This window comes from Coturnix japonica, chromosome 17, assembly GCF_054131305.1.
Source record: "Coturnix japonica strain WE chromosome 17, WE-NBRP24, whole genome shotgun sequence".
In the NCBI taxonomy this organism is placed as follows: domain Eukaryota; kingdom Metazoa; phylum Chordata; class Aves; order Galliformes; family Phasianidae; genus Coturnix; species Coturnix japonica.
Window position 1 is genome coordinate 6,036,473 of NC_140679.1, and position 22,434 is coordinate 6,058,906.

The window sequence follows — 22,434 nt, forward strand, 5'->3', positions numbered from 1 at the left end:
ATTGTTTTAAAATATCCACGCACCAAAATCTGACTACCAAGCAAATGTAATGAAAATGAAATGAAGGTGAGTTAGTGGAAAGCACAAGGCCATATTATATTAGGCTCCAGCAAATTTACAGGCAGTCACTGCACGAAGAGGTAGATCTGAGTTGCACATTATATGATTCCCACAAAGATTAAGGAAATCTGAAGCTTTCAATATATTTTTTTAATTCTTTTTTCATTTCATTTTTAAACACCTGACCCAGACCCCAACCCTCACAGGAGCTGTAAAGATAACAGCATTAACCAGCAATGTAACTCTAATCCTAACCCTTACCCTGATTCTAAAATCGTCCCTAACTCCAAATGCAACAACAAAAATGATGCTAGAAGTTTGTAGCAAAAGGAACCTTAACCCTGATCATAATCCAAAAAAAAAATCATTATGGTAACAATAATCTTTACCTTAAGAGTAATATTAATCAGAGCCCAGATGATGCCTGCATCCAATCAGAAGCATGCTTTGCATTATTTAAGAGTTGTATTTTTTCCAATGAACTCTCTCTATTATCACGTTTATAAAGTAACAGAGTCTGTTCTTTTTCTCCTGACACTGTGCCTTACTCCTGACATCCCCTGGAAATGACCCAGATAGGGCACCATCAAAGTAATGCTAATAGTAATGTCAATCCTAAGGGTATCTCTAGCCTCAGTGTTAATGGGACGCTAACAACAATCCCAACAGCCTTAAACATTCTGGTGGTGTGAAAGAGGTGCTGCCTTGCACATGCTGGGCAGTCCCATTGCCTGTTAAATGCAGGCGGCAGCGTAGAAACATGATGCCCGTGGTCAGAATGCCCTGTGGCAGATCCTGGCACCGGAGAACTGACCGGAGAACCATGAGAGAACTGACAACAAATCACGCGACATCAGAACCGACCCAGTGGTTATTTACAAGCCTTGGGAGACCCAGACAGGATCTCAGAGTGGTGAATGTAGGTACAGAAGTTGTTACTACTCTGTTTTCTTCTAAAAGAAGTGTTTTTTTTTCATCTCAGAAGTTGGGGGGGGGGGGGGGGGGGCGGGAAAGGGATATCAATTTAATTACTCATTAATTTATTGACAGACATTCACGTTTGCTATGTTTGGAGAAGTTTTTATTTGTTTGCTGTGGTTTGATTTTTTTTTTTTCTTTTTTTTTTCCCCCTTCCCTCCTCTTCCATCTTTGTGTTCTTCCCCTATAATCAAAAGAACGGATCCCCAGGGTCTGTCCTGCAGACGTTCTTTCCGTGGTCTCTGCTGCCACCTGCTGGCCAATAAGCGGAACTGCCACTGTTGGGCGTTTGGTGCCGCAGGAAGCACAACGCAGATCTGAGTTCTGACCGGTCTACGCAGCAAATCCGCCAATCTTTATTGCGATAAGCCCTCCAGACAAGAGCATAAAGTCATTGCCTGAGGGCAGGGTTAGTAGTAATGGATGTCAGTTTTGAAATTTCCAGTCCATTCACCATAGCACTTTCTGCCTCCATGTCCCATAACCAGAGCAGCTATGCTGGCATGCTCTCTTGGTTTCTGTCTAAACCACTGTACTATATCCATCAGTTCAGCTGCTGTATTATGGGCAGCAGGGTTTGGGGGGTGGACACTGGTCAGGGCACTCCCACCAGCCTATCCTGCATTTTTTTTTTTTTTTTTTTTCATTTTTGGGTTACAATCAGTCAGATCTCAAATAGATCTAGTCCAAATGGAACCTCAAAATCTGACCTTTTAGTGCCTTCATTTACAGAGTCCATTTTATACAGATTCCCTTGTACAGGGCCCCCATGGTCCTCCAGACAGTTGTTACTGATCTTCCATAGGAGAATGATTGAATTAGGTTTTTTCCCATCAAAACTGCCACCTGTCTTTCCAATTTTTCAACACTATCATTCAATAGCTGATTTGCATCAGCCTGAGCCTCTTCAGTTATGTTCAGACAGTTCAAGGCCATTAAAAGTGGCCATGCCACCATGAACACAGCTAACTGTCATTCTCAAGTTGTAAGTATGTCTTTGCTAAGACCATGGAAATACTCAGTCAGGTGGGCCAGGGACTCATGGACCCTCCCTCCGTCCCACACAGGGCCCCATTTTTCAGTGACAGAAGCAGTGCTGCATTTTGAGGATCCTAGGAATCCCAGGACATGCCCTGACAAAAGGTCATTCAAAGGGGTAGTCTTTCCCCATCCAAACAACTCCATGATATTCACAGAATCACAGAATTGTAGGGGTTGGAAGGGACCTCCAGAGACCACTGAGTCCAGTCCCCCTGCCAAAGCAGGTTCCCTACACCACGTTGCACAGCTCAGCATCCAGGCAGGTCTTGAATATCTCCAGAGAAGGAGATTCCACAACCACCCTAGGCAGCCTGTTCCAGTGCTCTGTCACTCTCACCATAAAGAAGTTATTGCACACATTAGTGCAGAATTTCCTATGGTGCAGTTTCTGTCTGTTTCCCCTTGTCCCTCCTCCACACACTGCTGAAAAGAGTCTGGCCTCACCTCTTTGCCCCCCACACCTCAAATATTTATAGACCTGGATCAGGTCCCTTCTCAGCCTTCTTTTCTCAAGGCTAAACAGACCCAGTTCCCTAAGTCTCTCCTCATAGGGGAGATGCTCCAGGCCCTTCACCATCTTTGTGGTCCTCCACTGGACTCTTTCCAAGAGATCCCTGTCTTTTTTGTACTGGGGAGCCCAGAACTGGACACAATATTCCAGATGAGGCCTCACCAGGGCAGAGTAGAGGGGGAGGATCACCTCCTTCGACCTGCTGGACACGCTCTTTTTAATGCACCCCAGGATGCCATTGGCTTTTTTGGCTACAAGGGCACACTGCTGGCTCATGGTCAATCTGTCGTCCACCAGGACGCCCAGATCCCTCTCAGCAGAGCTCCTCTCCAGCAGCTCTTCCCCCAGCCTGTACTGGTGCATGCAATTATTTCTACCCAGGTGCAAGACTCTACACTTGCTTTTGTTAAACCTCATCCGGTGTCTTACTGCCCAGCTCTCCAGCCTGTCCAGGTCTCGCTGAATGGCAGCACAGCCTTCAGGTGTGTCAGCCAATCCTCCCAACTTCGTGTCATCAGCAAACTTGCTGAGGGTGGTCACTATCCCCTCATCAAGGTCGTTGATGAAGATGTTGAACAAGACCGGACTGAGCACAGACCCCTGGGGGATGCCGCTCGTTACAGGCCCTCAGCCAGACACTGCACCGCCAACGACAACCCTCTGCACTCTGCCAGTCAGCCAGTTCTCGACCCACTTCACTGTCCAATCACCTATCCCATACTTCCTCAGCTTTGTTATAAGGATGTCATGGGAGACTGTATCAGTTATAGAGGTTATAGAGTTCAATTCCTGTAGTGAATTTGGCGGCCCAGGTGGGACCAGCTCTGTTCGCTGCAGGACCAGCTGAGAGGGAGACACTTTTGGCGCACCCTGAGATTTCTCTGAAGGACTCCCTTCCTCACCTGATCACTGCAGGGACAGACAAGGACCACCCATAGGTGGACCAGGTATGTGTATGGTAAGTGGAGCCCATATGTCTTGAGGAGACATCCTACACAGTTTACAGCCATACGTGCTGCTCCCAGGGAGGTGAGCTCATGGCTTTGGTTGCCAGCTGGGTAGGAAGACTCCTTGGGTGAGTTCCTATGAAAGGGAACTGTATGTCATATGAATGGAAACAAGAACAAGTACTCTCTCCCAGGTGGGTGACAATAGGAGGGACCTAGGTTGGTCTCTCCTACGGGTATGGGATATAGTGGATAGCCTGTCAAATGGTAGCCTGGGTTCTCCAAGTTGTAATCACGGGGGTTATAGGTTGTATGTTCAATATTATCATCTGCTTTAAGTGTTTGGTACCGTGTGTCAAGCCGACTCTGGGAAAAACATTAACGTTTGCAACTGGTCGACCAGAGTATGAGTGTTATTAAGATTCCAGCTAGAAAACGTTGTCAGCATTGTGTAGTATGAATAAACCATGGTTTTTGATCTAAATGTCAGAGTGAGTGTGGTGTGAGTGAGACACAGAACAGCTGCAGGGTGAGTGCCGAGTCCCGATCCATGTTTCCTTCCTCCTGTGAGGGAAATGGCCAGACACGGACAAAGTGAAAGACTGTGTTGTGTGTCCACTCATAAGTACTTTCTGCTTGTATGTAAGAAGACGGGAGTTTGTACTCTGTAGATTAGTAAGATTGTCCTGAGGAGAGGTGTACATTCCACCCAACCAATGAATGTCAACACATTTATGTAATACTATGTACTGCTTGCGAGGAAGTGTGTGAGGGAGGTGGTTCAATCAGTGCTGGTTCTGTGGCACAGTGTTTATAACTGAAGAATACAGACTGTATTAAGGGAGTTTATGTGAACTGAAGAACTGTACGTTTTGACAAACTGTTTTGATGGTATAAGAAAGTGTAATTGTTAATGATATATGAAAGTGTAGTTGAGGGAATGTGGAAGTGTATCTGAGCATAGAAATAGAGGAAGCATTTACAGAGGAAAAAGGATTAAAGTGAGTTTACCTGCATTGACATGAGAGCAACACCCTGCCAGACCGCTGCCCTGTGAGCTGAGCAGAGCAGAGCAGAGACACAGTCCCCATGTATCAGGTAGTGTTATTCTGCTTACCAAAAGAATGAGTTCACTACAGAAGAGGCAAATCTTCCCCTCTGCTCCATTTGTGGCATACTCTGGAGTTCAAGGCATTGCAAAGCTATGGCACATCTACTTTCTTTCAATGATGAAAACTTAGTGTGCTCTGGGCTCTCATTTCAATTGCATCTAAAGAAGTCTAGGGTCATGCCAGCTGACAGGAAGCTGGCAAATGTTGTCTCATTGTAAGGAAGAGCAAGAAAGATGACATGGGCAATTATGGACCTGTCAGTCCAGAGCCTGGTAAAATTATGGAGAAAATGATGGTGGGAGTTATGGAAAAACAGCTGAAGGACAATTCTGTCATTGGTCGCAGCCAACACAAGTTTGTGAGGCAAAGGTCGTGTTTAATTTAAGCTCATTTTGTGACACAGTTATCCGTTTAGTTGACCAAGGGAAGCCAGTTGATGTAATCCTTGAGGATTTCAGTGGAGATTTTGATACTGTTTCTCACAACAACCTTCTGGACAGAATGTTCTGCATATGGCTAGACAGAAACACAATGTGGTGGGTGAGCAGTTGGCCAGTAGGTCAGTCCCAAAGGATTATAGTCAGTTTTTTCCATCAGGCTGGTAGATGGTCACTGTCGGGGTCCCCAGGGTTCCATTTTGGGGCCACTTTCCTTTCATGTTTATGCAGATAACTTGAATGCAGGACTAGAAGACGTTCTGAGCAAGTTTGCTGATGAGACCAGATGAGGAGGTGCTGTTGCCTCCACTGAGGGTGGAGAGGTCTTGCAGAGAGATGTGGACAAGTCAGAGAAGTGGGTACCAGTTGGTACTAAGCACCAAGTGCATAAAGTATAACAAGAACAAGTGCCTGATTGTGCACCTGGGTAGGGGCAATGCTGGACATACACACTGACTGGATATGGGACACTGGAGAGGATTCTGACTGGAAAGGGTTGGGGTGCTGGTCAGCATCACACTGAATGTGAGTCAGCAGTGTGCCAAGGCAGCCAGGAAAGACAACAGTCCCCTGGAGTGCATGAAGCAACTTATTGCCAGCTGGGTGAGGGAAAGGGTTGTCCCTCTGCTCTGCATTGCTACTGCCTCACTATGTTCTGGGCACCACAGAACATAAAGGACTTCAAACTCTGGGAGAATGTGCAAAGGAGGGCACTGAAACTGAGAGATCTGAAGTTCAGAGTTTCACAGGGATTGGCTGCTTGTTCAGACTGGGCCCTTCTCACATCCCTGCTCACATCCTGCAATGAAACATAGGTCTCATATGGGACATGAACCTCACAGCATCCTTGCACCACATGTAGAGCCTGGGATCTTCTGTCCCCATGTCTTTCATTTAACATCATACAAAATTCCAACCCATTGCCCCAGGAAATGCCAGGAGCCAACATGAGAGACAGGATCTCTCTACCACTGGTCTTGCAATCAGGGCTTGACCTGTCTGCTTCGTAAGGCAAAGGAGAGGTTTCTTAGCATGCCAGTGCCTTTGCCTGCCTGTAGTCATGGCTTCCAGTTATCTTCTCTAACAAGTCCCTTGGGAAGCTTACTTGGTAATGTTCCTCAGCGGGCCCATTAATACTCCAAGAAACTTCACTGTTACTTCTGACTTTGTCTTGTTGAGCACTTTGTGCAAACTTCTCTCTGCACTAGAGGCTGATGAACTCAGCATCAAATGCACCCTGGGACCATTATAACCTAAAGAATCTCCTGTGCCTTATGCCATCTTGTTATCTTCTTCAGGTTATCAGAACTTGTTCAGCAAAAAGGAGGGATATCTGGAGAGAGCTTAAAGAATCCAGTATAAATTTATTGTCTATTTATTTATAGTTGGGTTTAAAGAAGACATTAAAGCAGCACTGTGCAACTGATACCAATCCAGGATGTCCCAATGAGTTCTGTACTGTTACTGTGTTGACAAAGGTCCTTCTCAACCTCCCCACCCAATTTCTGCTCACAATGGACCTATGGGACTTGCATCACTTTTCTTCACATCACTCTTCTCCTCTGCATTCATCCGCTCAGTGTTAAAACTGCTTTGCACCAACTCCCACTGGCTTTCCTCAGAGAACCAGCTACACATGGAAAAGGAAAGATTTCTCTTTTTTATCTGGCCAGCAAATGGAAAGAAAGGTGATGCAATTGAATGAACAGTAAAACACAGTGATCAACTGCATGCCATGTTCAAGCTGCATCTATTGAAGTTTGTCTTTCATATGGAATACTTTTAAAAGAAATGATTTATTCTGAGGTAGGATAAGATAGATTGAATCACAGTGAAGTAGTTGACAACAGAGGCCATCAGACTCTGGTAGATAGAGCAAATTCCAGTAATCTCCCTGGGATAGATCAGCCAGGTAGTTGAGAGGTATCAACTTAAAATTGATCAGGACTTGTGAGTATTTCACACATTGAGACGGGTTAACACATTCTCACTGATTCTCAGACTTTGGGGAGATGGAACAAATTCCAGTAATCCCCCTGAAAGTCAGAAATCAGACAGATAATTGGGAGGTATCTGACTGAACAAAGAGCAAGGGATGGAGAAATCTGGAGGGCAGTGGGAGTAGTTTGTGCCCAAATGGCCTGCTGAAAACATGCCCTTAACCATGGCCATTTATTTAGGAGAGCTGAAAAAACTTGGAGGATGAGACACATCAAATAGGCAGCAGGGAAGAGTAGTGCTGGGCACCGGGCTATAGTCACAGGGCATTGGCACTGGCACCACTGTCTGTGTCTCTGAATCTGAAGACATTTGTGTCCAGCGAACACAGTTCTGGAAAACATTGTAGTTTCAGTAAAAGAAAAAAAAAGACATCAAATCACCTCAAAGATTCATATTTACAACTTAAAATGGAACAAGACTCATGAGAATTTTTCATGTTGAGAAGGGTTAACACATTTTCATTGATTTCCATCTTTGTCTTCAATTATTTGTTTCAGTTTTATTGACATTTGTGATCAACTATTAAGCTTACAGCCTCAAAATAAATAAAAAGAGATACATTTGCATCTTGCACGTGGCCTGATGCCCCTTTCACCTTCGCAGTTCCCACAAGTCCTTCCATGCCGGAGAGTATGAGATCCAGCAGAGCACCTCTCCTCTTTGGTTCCTCCACTGCTTGGTCAAGAAGCTGCCATCTGTGCTCTCCAGGGATCTGCTGGATGCCACATGCCCTGCTGTGCTGTCCCTGCTGCAGATAATGGAGTGACAAAGGCCACCAAATGGGACAAGGGACAGACAACATCAGATTCCCATCTGTCTGCAGAGGGCACCTTCCATTTACTCTCCCTGATCAGGAAGACAGGAAAAGACACTGATGGTCTCCTCTGTTTGCCATTTCCATTAGCTCTGACCTGTCTGCTCTTCCATCCCCAGGCAGAGCTCAGTGCACTCTCACAGAGGGCATTCACCCTTCTTTATCTCCTCGCCCATCCATCCTAAAGACTCGGTATCCCCCTTGTGCTACAGTGCAGTTGTGGAAGCCATTAAACTGTGTCCCCATGGTCCAAACAGGAGCTCAGGCCTGCAGCTCTATCAAGATTTCTAGCTTCTTGTGTGTTGGTGTTTGCATTAGTGCAAAACCACAGAAGTAAACATCCTAATTGGAAAGCATCACTGGACATAGCCTGACTGGATAGCTAATCTATGGTATCAGTGTGCAGAAGGTGGCACACAAACATTAGACTGATCGTGGGCCTTGGAGTTGACACAGCAACATGGTCACACCATGGGCATGGCTTTCCTGAAGGCCCTGTGCTGCTCTTGCAGCTGTGAGTGAATTCACCAGACAGCCAGTGCTATCCCCTCTCTGGCCCTCGGCTGATGCCCAGGAAGGAGCTGTCTATCTCAGGGATTTCCCACATGGTTTACAAGCACTGGCACACATCAGGAGCAGCCCAGGCACCTTGGGCATCACCCAGTGTCTGTGTGTGAGCAGCTGCCTCCCAGCTGAAGGTCCGAGGACTCAGAGCAGGAGCTCACATGCAGGCAACTCCTTGTGCTCTTCTGAACTGAACCAGAGGAATCCCAGCTCCTGTGGGTGTGTAGGGAGCTGAATCCCATTTCAGCTCCAGGATTTCTGTCAAGGGATGAGACTCCTGCACTGCCTCAGCTGGATCACTGCCCTGCACAGGGAAAGTCCAAACCTTGCCTTCCTTGTCTGGTTGCCCTTATTGTTTCATCAAACGATCTCTGGGAGCACTCCCCATATGTCTCCAATCAGTCACTGACCACTGGACATGTGGTGGTTAATTGAGCGAATTTCAAAGCACAGTCATGATGCTGTTGTCTTTCAGGAGCTGTTGGCCATGAGGACCCAGGGACATGTCAGGGGAGACAAGTCGGAAAGATAAAAATGACATAATCTGCTGCTTGCCTGTCCAGGCTCCTGGGACACAGGGAGCTCATAAAAGTGTGCAGGGCTGCAGAGAGACAGCTGTGCCCAGGAGCAGCTCTTGTGCACAGCACAGCCTGCAGGTGACAGAAGGAGAGGAGAGAAACTGAAGAGAGCTTGCAGGATGTGTGTGGTGTGAGCGGGCTGTGAGCTCACTGCAGGAGCATTGCTCACAGACCATGACAAGGTAAGTCTCACAGCTGACCATGAGCTGCTTTTAATTAAGGGGTAACTATAACTGGGACATCCCATAGGAGATCTGACTGCAGGCACTGCATGTTTCTTTACTGTGGAAAAAGCTTTCTGCTCCAGCTGAGACGGGTGCCCAGGGCTGTCCTGCAGAGCAGGGTCCCTGCTGTGCCCCAGGGGCTGTGTGCCGGGTATGGGACTCTGCCGCCTGCCAGGCTCAGCACTCAGCCTGCCCGGGGAGCTGCCCAGGGCGCTGCGGGGAGACGTGTGGGGTAAGGAGCCCCCGGCAGGGTTTGTGCTGCCACAGCTGCTGCCTGGGGCAGGGGATCACAGCTCCAGTGCACAACTGAATGTTTCTGAGGGCACTTTGCAAGAGGAGAGCCAAGGCAGGGGGTTTCCATTTCCTGTTCTGAGGCAAAGAGGTTTGGAGTCAGAAATCTAAAAGGGGCAATAAGAGTTCTGAGAATTTTTCATCAATCAATTGCTTGTTTTGTGAACACTCACACATGATGTGCTTTCAGTCTCCCCTTTCTCGAAGGATGGAATTATCTTCATTTTCTGTAGGCATGAATAATTCACTTATCCTACAAACAGGCAGCATTTTCTAACTGAAACTGAATGCCACAGAAGCTCGGGTAGGGGGCTCTAAGAGCACTTGGGGTAAAGATATGAGACATGAAACAGATGAAAATATCCAGGGAGAAGGGATAAGAAAATAAGAGGAAGGTTAGAGCTCCATATGCTGCTTCTGCTTAAGGAATGCTGATCTACATGAAATTAAATGCAAGTAATGGTGCTAAATGTACACTGTTGTAGGAGAATTAAAACATTTCATAGTATAGCAGGAGTAGTGCCTCTGAGAATGGTCTGGACTTGTCATTATCTTCTGCACTCTGAGCAGGACTCCAAGCCCAACAACAGCAGATGCCCAACAGCAGCTCCATCAGTGAGTTCCTCCTGCTGCCGTTGGCAGACACGCGGCAGCTGCAGCTCCTGCACTTCTGGCTCTTCCTGGGCATCTACCTGGCTGCCCTCCTGGGCAACGGCCTCATCAGCACAGCCGTAGCCTGCGACCGCCGCCTGCACACCCCCATGTACTTCTTCCTCCTCAACCTGGCCCTCCTCGACCTGGGCAGCATCTCCACCACTCTCCCCAAAGCCATGCCCAACGCCCTCTGGGACAACAGGGACATCTCCTACACAGGATGTGCTGCACAGCTCTTTTTCTTTACCTTCTTCATGTCAGCAGAGTATTCCCTTCTCACCATCATGTCCTATGACCGCTATGTTGCCATCTGCAAGCCCCTGCACTACGGGACCTTGATGGACAGCAGAGCTTGTGCCACCATGGCAGCAGCTGCCTGGGGCACTGGGGTTCTCAATTCCCTGCTGCACACTGCCAGTACGTTTTCACTGCCTCTCTGCCAAGGCAATGTTGTCAACCAGTTTTTCTGTGAAATTCCCCAGATCCTCAAGCTCTCCTGCTCAGAATCAAATCTCAGGGAAGTTGTGTTTCTCATTTTTACTATCAGTTTAGACGTAGGCTGCTATGTTTTCATAGTTGTGTCCTATGTGCAGATCTTCGTGGCTGTGCTGAGGATGCCCTCTGAGCAGGGACGGCGCAAAGCCTTCTCCACGTGCCTCCCTCACCTGGCCGTGGTCTCCCTGTTTCTCAGCACTGGTGCTTTTGCCTACCTGAAGCCCCCCTCCATTCCCTCCCCACTCCTGGATCCGACAGTGGCACTTCTGTACTCAGTGGTTCCTCCAACACTGAACCCTTTTATCTACAGCATGAGGAACAGGGAGATCAAGCACGCTCTCAGGAAGGTGTTGCAATACTCACTATTCCCGCTTCAATAAAGTGCACATCTTCATCGCATGATTCCCAGTGATGGTTCTTCATCTTTTATGCATCTTTGATTGATTGATTATGTGAGATATAGCAACGTGCAAAAAAAATGTTATTGAACTTATAAATAAAAATTTGTTTCACTTCTTTCACACCTACTATCCATTTTCTCACTCCAAGAGCTCATGTAAACATGGAACCAGATTCCCCGAATAGGTTAAGAGATAAATAAATAGCATTCAAAATACGCTTTTCCTTAGCTCTTCTCTTATCCAACTTTGTCTGGATTTGGGGAAGGTACAGCCACAGATAGAAGCACAACTAGTTCTTTTCATTCCTCCTCTCTTTACACTGATACAGTGCACAGAGGATTCGAGTCCTCTCATTTCTACAGGCCTGAAGGTCTTGTGTGTCTCACAGCAGTCCCGTCGTCTCTACAGCAGCACTCAGTGGTTTGCTTAATTTTCTTATCTCAATACTTGGAACAGCTACAGGACCTGTAGCATAAGTGACCGCAGAGCTCCTTATGAGGGGTGGAGTGACAGTGGGATCTGTCCAGAGCTTGGAGCAACTGCAGGATGTGTAGCAAAAACTTGGAGCTATTGCAGGGACTGTGCCAGGAGTTGCAGAGGCTGCAGCAATGTCAGCAGATCCAGCTCTCTTCCCCTTGAAGATGCTGAATAGTGTTGAAGACAGCTCAGTAGGTGTGGGCCAGGCCCTGGCACACTGCAGTCATTTGGGCCTTTTTAGGATTACCAGTGCCACAGCAGACCTGTCTCCAATATTCTACCAGTTTCTCAGGATCCTGCAGTTGCTCGGAGATGAAGTTCCAAAGCCCTGGGGGTGCCCACCACTCCAGGCAGCTGCCCAGACTGTCCCACACCCCCTGCCATGCAGAGCCTTCTCACCTTGGGGCAGATCTCTCACTGATATTCCTGAATAATTGTTTAACCTCAATCCTAGAATCATAGAATCACCAAGGCTGGAAAAGGCCTGAAAGATCATCCAATCCAACCGTTCACCTATTACCAATAGCTCCCACTTAACCATGTCCCTCAACACAATATCCAGTCTCTCCTTGAATACCCCTGGTCTCCCAGAGACGACAGTGTAAAATGTGTAATTCCTAATCATACCAACAATATTACTTCCAAAACCCAAAGATGTCCAAAGAGCTGAATGTGCACAAAACTTCACTTTGCCAATTTTATCGTGGTACAAACCAAGGTCAAACAGCATAGCAAAATAAATACCCTAATCCAGCATCCAGAGTTGACAAATGATGCAGCAGGGAAAACAAGCAGCAAGCAAAAAGCTGTGAAATGCAGCTTCATGAGAAGACTCAGCAAGCTTCACAAATAGGGAAACTATCAGCACCATGGCCTGCACATCTCCAACTCCCACAAAGCCCTGTCCACTCTGGACAGATGTGCTGTTACCACAACCCTTGGAGCCTCACATCAGGCACCAAAATGACTGTGGTTGTTGAACCCAACATGTGGCTCAGCAGCTCACAGTGCTTTGTGCACTGCCCCATTCCCAGTGGGATGGGGATGAGAACTGGGAAAAAGAGTACAACTTCTGGGTTGTAACAAAGCAGTTTACTAAGAGAGATAAAAGGAGAGGAGTAATAGTAATCACTATATATCCGTTGATATAGAATCGTATGTAACAACTGATGCACAAGCACTTGCTCAGCACCACCAGACTGATGCTCAGCTGGGCCCTGAGCAGTGAAGAGACTGAGATGAACTCCCACCCCTTTCAATACAATTTCTGCTTGCTGTCAGCTGATAGAGAACGTCCCTTTGGCCACTATCAGTCAGCTGTCCTCACTCTGTTCCCTCCCAGCTCCATGTGCCCTCCACTGACCATGGCCTTGGCTCTGTACAACACTGCTTAGCAGCAGCTGTAAACATCAGAGTGTTATCAATGGTTTTCTCCTAGAACCAAAACACTGCACCACAGCAGACAGTCTGAAGAAAACAATTCCATCCCAGCTGTAACTCAGATTCCTGCCTGTCCCCTCTTCTTGTTCTTCCTGATCAGGAAGCAAGGAACAGAATCTGCCGCTCTCCTCTCTGAGCCCTTTCCATCAGTTCTCAGCTGGCTCCTCTGCCATCCCCAGGCAGAGCTCAGTGCCCTCTCATGGATGGCAGCAGCCTTTTCTCTTCTTCCTTGCCCATCCATCATGCAGAATCTGTACCCCATTTGCTACAGTACAGAGCTGAGAATCAACCCACCGTGTCTCTGTGAACCAAACAAGACCCTAGGCCTGCAAAGGTACAGAGATTTGGAGTTCGCTGAGTGAATGTTTGTGGTCCTCTCATTAGTGTAAGGATTCTTCAGAAAGCATCCCCTTCCAGAAGCATGCTTTGATTTAGCCTGTCTGGGTCTTGCATCTACACTGTGGTACTGATGTTCAGGGCCTTGCTCAGAATCAGCAGCCTGCATGAAAGGAAAAGCTCTGTGGTTTTCTCTTGATTTGTCCCGTTTATTTCCCATGCTACCCGCACTGGTCTACAGGCACTTTAGGGCAGCAGTAGGTTGGGGTTACCCCCAGAGGGTACACAGTAAGATTTAGGACAGGGTATTGGCAACAAGACTTTCTCTGAGGAATCCTCACACAATCCTATAGAACAACTCAGAGGCTTTCCATTCAATCTCCAACAGCAACAATATCCCTCAGCCCTTCTCTGTCACATCCAATTCCCCACCCTTCCCCATCTGGACCTGGTTTAAAGCCCTATAATCAATCAGTGCAGGAGCATTTCAGATGGGGTCATGGAGGAGGCAGACTGCCATTCTTGGGGTGGCCATTTTCCCAGGAGGGCATGGTGGGAGGGCTTTGTCCCATCTGGTTCCACCAACACTTGCATCCACCCAGCAGAAGGCTGTGCCCTCTGTGTCCCACTTGAACTCTGCATGGAGCTTACAGTTGGCAGTGACATGGCTGAGAAGCTCTGGGCATGGATTAAGGGACAGGGAATTAATGTGCCTTCCTAACTTCCTCCCTGCATGCCTTAGCAACTTCCTTGTAATCTCCCCAAGTACCCAGCCCCTTCTTCCAGAGGACGGAGATTCTCTTTTTCTTCCCGAGTCTCAATAGTTTTTCCCAGTTCATCTGCACTGGTCTTCTTCCCCTATGGCTCACCTTATGGCATTCAGGGACAGCCTGATCTCGTGCCTTTAAGATTTCCATCTTGAGGAGTGTCCAGGCTTCCTGGACCCCTTTACCCATAAGGAGCGACTCCCAAGGGACCTGTGCTACAAGTGTCCTGAACAGGTCAAAGTCCGCCCTCTAGAAGTTCAGGATAGTAGTTTTGCTAGTCACCCTTCTGACATCTCCAAGAATAGAGAATTCTACCATTTCATGGCCACTCTGCCCAAGACAGTCCCCAACCTTCTCAACTCCTACCAGTCCTTCACTGTTAGTGAAGAGCAGGTCTAGCAAGGAACCACCCCTGGTAGGACTTCATACCAGCTGTGTAAGGAAGCTGTCTTGCATGCAATCTATAAACCTCTTGGACTGATTCCTCTGCTATTTATTATATTCCCAGCATATATCAGAGAAGTTGTAGTCTCCCAAGAAAATGAGTGCTGGCAATCTTGCGACTTCAGTAAGCTGCTCATAGAATGCCTCACCCATCAATTAGGCGGTCTATAAGAAACCTTTAGCAAGATGTCACACTTACAGGCCTTTCCCCCGATCCTTACAAACATGCACTTCATTCTGAAGCCCAAGCTCTTCAACATCAAAACTCTCTTTAATATAAAGGGCCACACCACCACCCTTCCTTCCTCCTCTATCCCTTCTGAAGAGCTTGTAACCATCCATCACAGCACTCCAGTCATGGCAGTGGTCCCACCATGGGTCGGTAATAGCAACTAGGTCATGGTTTGTCAGATGCACAGTTGCTTTCAGCTCCTCTTGCTTGTTGACCAAGCTGCGTGCGTTGGTGTAGACGCACTTCAGCTGAGGCATCTGCCTCTCTCCCAGCTCAAACAGCATTTCCCTAGGCTTATCTCTGGTAAGCCCTGTTTTGTCCACTCCTCCATCGTAGCTAGTTTAAAGCTCTTTCGATAAGCCCCGCTACCGTCTATGCTAGGATTCACTTCCCCCTTTGAGACAGTTGGGTTCCATTCATGGATAACAGACCATGGGCCAAGTAAACTGTCCTGTGATCAAAGAACTCAAAGTTTCTGGCTCAGTACCAACCTCTGAGACAATTGTTCATTGCTTTGCTTTCCAAGCCTGCTCTGTGTCCCTCACTGCCACTGAAGGTATAGAACAAAAAATCACTTGATCTCCCACTTTGTGAACTAAACGGCCTAAATTCCTGAAATCTCTTTTTATAGTTTGTAGTCTTATCTAAGAAATTTCATCACTGCCCACCTAAACTATGAGTAGTGGAAAATAATCAGTGGACCTAACCAGCATTGGGAGTTTCCTCATTATGTCCCTGACCTGAAACCAAGAAGGCAGCAGACTTACTGACAACTGGGGTCCAGTCTGCAAATGGGGCCCTCTATTCCTCTGAGAAGGGAGTCACCCACCACGGCCACCCTTCATTCTTTCATGGCAGAGGAAGTCACAAGGCTTGGTAGTGACTGCCTTGCATTAGGTTTCCTCCTAGGCAGATCCTCCATTGCCTCCCCATTCTTATCTCCTTCAGATTTCAGAGTGTCAAACCTGTTGCTTAGATGGATCAGGGGTCGAGGGCTAGGCAGGCATGGGGGGGCTCCTGTGATGTTGAGTTGGGACTCTCTTCCAACCCTTCTCATCAGTCAGGTCTGTCTGACTGTGACAGGGCAGGGAGTCAACCACTTTTCTGGGGTTATCTGCCTGGCAGCCTTCCCTCGGGGATGCCAGCAAGTCACTCCACCAGCCCATCTCCCGATCACACTCCCTGATGGTAAACTGTGAGTAAAACCTTGAGTAAAGTGAGAGTTCACCTAGACAAAAGTATGAGTAGAAACATGGACTGACGTGAGGGTAAACCCAGAGTAAACCCAGGATCCCATCCATTGGGCATGCACAGCCTCTGAGGGCAACTTTTTCCAGTGTTGCTGTGTAAAAATATAGGTTCCTCACATCTAACCTATGTCTCCCCTTTTTAATTTAAATCCGTTTCCATTTGTCCTGTTATCAACAGACCATCCCATCCTTATTCTAGCGTTAGGCATCTCATCCTCAGATGGAAACCCTGGGGCTGAATTGGGATCAGTTTTTCAAAGAACCACAGGAGCTACAAGTTCACCTAGCTGAGTTCAGATGTGCACAGTGAGGTGTCTGTGTGTGAGTCCCTCATCTGAATCCTTGGTTTTTATTCCACAGGGACTGCACTACTCATACACAGTCTCTCAGTGATGCCCAAGGTGCCTTGGGTGATCCTAGTTTTGTGCTAGTGCTTGTAAACTGTGATGGAAAATCTATGAGATAGACACCTCCTTCTGGAGCATCAGCTGAGGGCCAGAAGGGAGGTATTCTTGGCCATCCTAAATACCACCTCAGCCACGTGCTTAGGGCACCCATTGTGTCTTTTGCACCTGACCCCATGGAGTATGTAGTGATATTCAGTTTATCAAAAGGATGAGCTCAGAACAGAAGAGGCAGATCTTCCTCTCTGCTCCATCTGTGGCATAGTCTGGATTTCAAGGCATTGCAAAGCTATGGCACATCTACGTTCTTGCACTGATGACACTTTAGCATGCTCTGGGCTCGCATTTCAATGGCATCTAATAAATCTAGGGTCATACCTGTTGACAGGAAGCTGGCAAATGTTGTCTCATTGTAAGGAAGAGCAAGAAAGATGACACGGGCAACTATGGACCTGTCAGTCTCACTACAGTGCTTGGTAAAATTATGGAGAAAATGATGGTGGGAGTTATGGAAAAACAACTGAAGGACAGGTCACAGACAACACAAGATACAGAGGGGAAGGTCCTATTTAATTTCAGGTCTTTTTATGACACCTTTATCCATTGAGCTGAACAAGGGAAGGCAGTTGATGTAATCCTTGAGGATTTCAGTAGAGCTTTTGATACTATTTCTCCAGCACCCTTCTGGACAGAAATTCCTGCATACAGCTAGACAGAAACAGAACGTGGTGTGTTGTAATACAAGAAGAATTTTACAGAGCAGCAGCCATGGATTGAGATAAGGAGTTCACAGAGCAGCAGCTGCGGAGCAGGATAAACAGCATGAGAACAAAGGACATCTCTAGGAAAAGAATGAATGGCTCGTGGCTTTGAAGGGGGGTTATAGGGTTGTTATTGCAGTAGCTTTCCTCCAATTAGCGTGTGTGATTTTTGGACACCCTTGTCTGTCTCCTATAAAAGTCTGGCTTTCGGGCAATAAATTGATGCAGCTATATGTAACTATATTGGTGTTTCTCTGTTTGACCCAGCACGCTGACATTTTGCCTTTCAGGTTCACCAGCAGTGGTGGGTGAGCAGTTGGCCAGTAGTTCTGTCCCAAAGGATTATAGTCAGTGGGTTCCATTGGGCTGGTAGATGGTCACTGTCAGAGCTCCCCAGGGTTCCATTTTAGGGCCACTTTCCTTTCATGTTTATGCAGATGACTTGCATGCAGGACTAGAAGATGTTCTGAGCAAGTTTGCTGATGAGACCAGATGAGGAGGTGTTGTTGCCTCCACTGAGGGTGGAGAGGACTTGCAGAGAGATGTGGACAAGTCAGAGAAGTGGGTACCAGTTGGTACTAAGCACCAAGTGCATAAAGTATAACAAGAACAAGTGCCTGATTGTGCACCTGGGTATGGGCAACCCTGGACATAAACACTGTCTGTATATTGGACACATGAGAGACGTCTGACTGAAAAGGATTGGGGGTCCTGCTCAACATAAAATTTTAAGTGAGTCAGCAGTGTGCCCAGCCAGCCAAGAAGGCCAACAGTCCCCTAAAGTGCATCAAGCAATTTATTGCCAGCTGGGTGGGAGAAAGGTTTGTCCCTCTTTGCTCTGCATTGCTACTGCCTCACCTGGAGCACTGGGTGCACTTCTGGGCAATGCAGAACATAAAGAACATCAAACTATGGGAGAGTGTGCACAGGAGGGCACTGGAACTGAGAGATCTGAAGTTCAGAGTTTCACTGGGATTGACTGCTTGTTCAGACTGGGCCCTTCTCACACCCCACATCCTGTGATGAGACACAGGGCACATGTGGGATATGAACTTTAACAGCATCCTTGCACCACATGCAAATGCTTTTCCCAGTGCTTCAGTGTTCCACCACCCATTGCTTTCAACATAGTTTTCAACACCCCATTGTATCTTTTAATTTTACCAGAAGCTGGTGCATGGTAGGGGATATGATAAATCCACTCAATGCCATGAACTTTGGCCCAAGTATTTATTAAGGGAATTTTTGAAATGTGTCCCATTATGAGACTCAGTTCTTTCTGAGGTGTCATGTCTCTATAGGACTTGTTTCTAACAGCCCAATATTGTGTTTCTGGCAGTAGCATGGGGTACTGCGTATGTTTCAAGCCACCCAGTGGTTGCTTCCACCATGGTAAGCACAAAACGCTTATCATTATGAGATCCTGGCAAGGTGACATCATTCACCTGTCACTCCTCCCCATATTTATACTTTTGCCTTGGCCTTCCCCCCAGAGAGGCTTCATATTCTTGGCTTGTTTAATTATGGCACATGATTCACAGTCATGAATAACCAGTGCAATAGCATCCATAGTTAAGTCCACCCCTCAGTCTCTAGCCCAATTATATGTTATGTCCATTCCTTGATGGCCTGAGGTCTCATGGAACCATCAAGCTTGAAATAATTCACTCTTGTTCTGCCAGTCCAAGTCTATTTGAGCCACCTCAATTCTGGCAGCTCGACCTACCTGATGGTTGTTTTGTTGTTCTGCAATAGCCCGACTCTTGGGCAAGTGTGCATCCACGTGACACACCTTTACAATCATATCTTTTTTTTGAGCAGTTATGTTTTTCTACAGTTCAGCAGCCCAAATAGGTTTACACCTCCGTTGCCAGTTATTTTGTTCCCACTGCTGTAACAACCCCCATAAGGCATTTGCCACCATCCATGAGTCAGTATAAAGATAAAGCATTGGCCACCTCTCCCGTTCAGCCACATCTAAGGTCAGCTGGACAGCTTTTACCTCTGCAAACTGACTTGATTCTCCTTTACCTTCAGTGGCCTCTGCGACCTGTCGTGTGGGGCTCCAAACAGCAGCTTTCCATCTCCGATGCTTCCCTACAATATGAAATGATCCATCAGTGAAAAGAGCATATTTCTTTTCATTTTCTGGTAGTTCGATGTATGGTGGGGCCGCTTTAGCACATGACACCTCTTCTCCTGGTGATGTTCCAAACTTTTTATCTTCAGTCCAGTTCATGATCACTTCTAAAATTCCTGGACGATTGAGGTTCCCCATCCGCGCTTGTTGTCTAATCAGTGCAATCCACTTGCTCCAGGTGGCATCGGTAGCATGATGGGTGGAGAGAACCTCCCCTTTCAACATCCGGTTCATCATTGACAGTCGAGGTGCCAGAAAGAGCTGCATTTCAGTACCAGCTACTTCGGAAGCAGCCCGAGCCCCCTCATACGCGGCTAAGATCTCCTTCTCAGTTGGAGTGTAGCACTCTTCAGACCCCTTGTACGCTCAGCTCCAGAATCCCAGGGGTCGGCCTTGGGTCCCTCCTGAGGCTCTTTGCCACAAACTCCAAGTGGGACCTTTCTCTCCAGCAGCAGTATAGAGGATGTTCTTTACATCCTGTCCAGTCCGTACTGGCCCCAGGTCCATGGCACAGGCTATCTCCTGTTTAATCTGTTCAAAAGCCTGCTGCTGCTCTGGGCCCTATGCAAAATCATTCTTCTTCTGCATCACCTGATAAAGGGGGCTTACAATGAGGCTGTAGTTTGGAATGTGCATCCTCCAAAAGCCCACTGCACCCAGGAAAGATTGTGTCTCTTTCTTGCTAGTTGGTGGAGACATGGCAGTGATTTTGTCAATCACTGTTGGGATGTGATGACATCCATCCTGCCACTTTATACCTAAGAACTGAATTTCCTGGGCAGGCCCTTTTACTTTGCTTCACTTAATAGCAAAACTGGCTCATAGAAGAATTTGAATTATTTGCTCTCCAGCACAGCAGCACTCAGTGGGGGTGTAACCTCATTCAGGCCACGGTAGTCTACTGTCAGCCTCCATTCTCCACTGGCTTTACGCACTGGCCATATGGAGCTGTTAAAAGGTGAGTGAGTTTTACTGATCACTCCCTGATTCTCCAACTGGCGAATCAAATCATGAATGGGGAGCAAGGAATCCCTGTTGGTGCGATACTGCCGTCTGTGCACTGTCTTTGTAGCAATCGGTACCTGCTGCTCTTTTATTTTTACTCGTAGCAGCCTCACAACAGACGGGTCCTCTGACAGGCCAGGCAAAACAGACAGCTGCTTAATGTTGTCCATATCTACAGCAGCGATTCCAAAGGCCCAGTGATACCCCTTAGTATCCTTGAAATGCCCTCTTCTGAGGTATCCTCAATACCAAGTATGAACGGAAACCCTGGACCACTCACATAGGATGTTTTTTCCAGTCTTTACCAGTGAGGCTTATTTCAGCCTCCAACACAGTCAATTCTTGAGAGATATCCAGAAATATGGATTGATTCTGTCCCTTCATGACTGGAGGGCATTAGGGTGCACTGTGCACCAGTATCCACCAGTGCCTTATATTTCTGTGGTTCTGATGTGCTAGGCCATCAAATCCACACAGTCCAATAAACTCTATTATCCCTTCCACTCCCTTGAATGAGGGCAGGGCCCCTCTATTGGTTACCTGTGATAACTGGAGCAGCCGTACTGGTGGTTGGACTGTTTTGTAGTTCCCTCACCCGTGCTCATAGTACAGGAGTAGGCTGGTCATGCCACTTCCTCGTGTCTTCTCTGTGGTCACGTAGGTAACACCACAAGGAAACACACAGTGCAATTTACTGTTGTTCCTTGCTCAATCTGGAAAGCGCTTGTGTCTAATAGCTGAGAATTTTAATGATACACATGAAGGCTTTATGGTCGTTAATTTCTTTACGATCTCTCGCCTTCAACTGAAGCAGCAGCTAGGCCAATTACCAAGTGACACCAAGGAGATGAAGTGGCAAAATGGCGATTTATTGAAACAGACACATCCTTATATAACCTACGCCTTTTTGTCTACACCCACTGTATTACACTAAGATTCTTCCAGAATATGGGGAAGGGCCTGTCACATCACAACAAGCTACCGTCCCAGCTGTCCCAACAGCGAAGCAACCAGGTAACAAGAGATTCATTCTGGTGCCGTGTGAACTCCTTTCTTACGCCTTCGATTTCAGTCATCTTCAGGGATCGACAAACAGTAACAGAGATTTCCTCCTCATCACTCTCTTCTTCATGACACTTTTCCTTTTTCCTTTCTCGGTACTTATCCAGACCTGTCACCTGGATCTTCTGTTGCCTCCTCCTCCACTTCTTTTTTCCGTTCTAGACGTGAGGACACCCATTTCCATTTCTTGCCTTCCACAAGGGCAACTGATATTGTTACTGGTGCCTCCTGTGACTGATCAAAATTGACTTGGGGATTTCCCTTTTTGGCTAGAACCTCAGCTCGGAAATTCTCTCTTTTCGGAACAGTGTTATATAGAGCACGGTAAGCACAAGCCAAGCCCCAAATAAGTCATACCCCCTTAGATCTATCTAGGCTGCGCCATCCCTGACTCAAATACTGGCTTAGTTTCTCGGGATCCCACAGGTGTTCAAGAGTTAAATCCCATGACATTGCGGGCCCCCATGTGTTGGCGAACCTGAAGGCAAAAGTCAGCGTTCTAGGACAAACAACCACACACCAATATAGTTAAATATAGCTGTGTCCATCTATTGCCTGAAGAGCCGTACTTTTATAGCAAACAAACAAGGGTGTTCAAAAATCACACGTACTAATTGGAAGAAAGCTTCTGCAATAAGAACCATAAAACCCCGCTTCAAAGCCACGAGCCTTTCACTCTTTTGCTAGAGGTGTCCTTGGTTCTCATGCTGTTTATCCTGCTCTGCAGCTGCTGCTCTGTAAAGTGCTTATCTTGATCCATGGCTGCTGCTCTGTAAAATTCTTCTTGTATTACAACAGAATGGCAGTTCCCTGGGGTCTCCAGCACACCCCCAGCCAGCTGGCAAATGCCACTGAGGACCTTTAGGAAAGACATGCCCTGGGTAGTGACAATGTTCACTGGACAACTGTGAGCCCCACAATGGGTCTCGTACCTGTGTGCCATCTTCTGAACACCAGTAGCACGGTGTAGATGCAAGGCCCAGCCAGGCAAAATCAAAACATGCTTCT